The sequence below is a fragment of the Epinephelus lanceolatus genome, chromosome 17, assembly GCF_041903045.1.
Source record: "Epinephelus lanceolatus isolate andai-2023 chromosome 17, ASM4190304v1, whole genome shotgun sequence".
NCBI lineage: Eukaryota > Metazoa > Chordata > Actinopteri > Perciformes > Serranidae > Epinephelus > Epinephelus lanceolatus.
Genome location: NC_135750.1, coordinates 1,972,421 through 1,974,365, shown reverse-complemented (window position 1 = coordinate 1,974,365; position 1,945 = coordinate 1,972,421). Strand labels below are relative to the sequence as shown.

The 1,945-nt window shown below is 40.5% G+C and overlaps 1 non-coding gene across 1 annotated transcript; it reads right to left on the bottom strand.

Moving 5' to 3' along the window:
- Positions 1-1,408: 1,408 nt before the first annotated feature.
- On the bottom strand, positions 1,409-1,490 carry trnas-cga (transfer RNA serine (anticodon CGA)). Its single transcript has one exon. It is a non-coding gene; the product is annotated as a tRNA-Ser (tRNA).
- Positions 1,491-1,945: the final 455 nt, after the last annotated feature.

Genomic DNA, 1,945 nt, shown 5'->3' with positions numbered 1-1,945 from the left:
GCGGCCCCGCCCTAAACACACGACTGACAGACGCTTCAGCCAATCACAGCCGAGATACGCACCAGGCTCCGAATGTGATTGGATAACAGCGTGCGGTGTGATGCTGCATTCATTTGATACAGGCAGTGATTTAATCTGTGGACCTCATGATGTGTTCACAGCAGGAAAATTAAACATAATGAAATCCAACAAAGGGAAAGAGGTTCATTTTAACTTTGTCTTTCACATGTGGTCATAATGTCTCTTTGGTTTTTATTCAACAGTGCCTCAAATAAAGAAAAGCTGAACTCAGATACAGAGATTTTTATTAGACTGTAGGCAATCCTATTGTTGTATGGTGGCCCCGAGGGTCAAAACACAACATTTAACAAAACAAAACAACATTTCAGAAAATACTACAATATTTGACAAAACAAACACTGCAATATTTCAGAAGAAAAACTTCAACATTTGACAAAACACAACACAAAACACATTTTAGAGAGTAATATGATGCAGACAACACTACAGCATTTCTGAAAAGACAAACTTTTCACAAACAAAACACAACAGTATTTAAAAACACTGCAACATTTTAAAAACAAGAGGGCTTTAATATTCTCTTTATCTAGTGGTGGACTAAGAGTCTCATCCTACTCTCTAATGTGCTATGTGTGAGCTCAGTCCTGCGTGTTCTTTAATGAAGCAATAGGAGAAGATATTCGGTCTCAGTTAATGTAGTTTATTAAGCAGTAAAGGAATAAAATTACAGAGCTCTGGGTCTCAACTTCACGTCCCTGACGAACAACAAAGGTGTGTCAGTTCACGAAGTCTGACCTCCTGTCCTTTCCCTGACCCAGTATATTTGAGCGTAACAGAGTGTCATTGTGCACGCAAGGCGTTGTCCTCTTCTCATTGGCAGTTCCACTTCCTCCTTCACCACACCACGCCCCTGCCTCGTGTTAATCTGACTCCTTCCCGCTGGCGGTGGGGGCGTGGTTCCTGTTTTGAAAGACAAGAGAACAACACAACTCCCTACACGTGCTGTACCTTACTATCTGTATATCACTTTCTATTCTTTTTACCATATATGAAACTAATTATCTAAGCATTGCGGTATGTGCTCCTCAGACTTCATGTCTCTTCCTCTCCTGTACTTCTCCACTTCTGCAAAGCAAACACATTCAGATCAGCTGAAATCATCTCAGTATTCTCATTGTTCACACATCTAAAACTTATATAGTGAAACACAACTTATAGTAAAACACATAACATCATTCTATTCCCAACACTAGCTATAGTAATATCATCATGAAACGTATTATCTGTCCCTCACATTTTGATGTTTAAAGCACATATGTTGCTCAGCAGGCTTTTGTAGGGCAGTATTTTCTGCCTTGATCATTTTATCCAGAGCTGAAGAGACGGACACTGTGAGCAGGATTTGAACCTGCGCGGGGAAACCCCATTGGATTTCGAATCCAACACCTTAACCACTCGGCCATCACAGCTGTGTGCTCCTCCTCCTCCTCCTCCTCCTCCTGCTCGTCCTCAATAAATGATCCAAAGCCCAAACTCCTCTGCATTACCTCTGTCTGAACTTTCCTTACTGACATGTACAGTCTTATCTTGTACTCACAGCCAGGAGCTTCAGTTTTACGACTGCAGGGAAAATTTAGACGCAGCACCACTAACTGATACCTGATAAACTATCACTTGTTATATAAACATAAAACTGACAGATAAAATAATCACTGACTTATTTGTCACACACTCCACTGATCCTCCTGAGACCTGGACTTTTGTTTGGTATGCATTTTTAATTTCTCCTAGCTATCTGGGATCAGTAGGACCCGATAAGTATAAAAAACAAAACACTGTTGACGATAATTAAGTCCCAGTGTGCTCAAACGAGACAATAAGAAAGTCCCAATGTCAAACAAGTACTTCCCAATTTACATTCTTA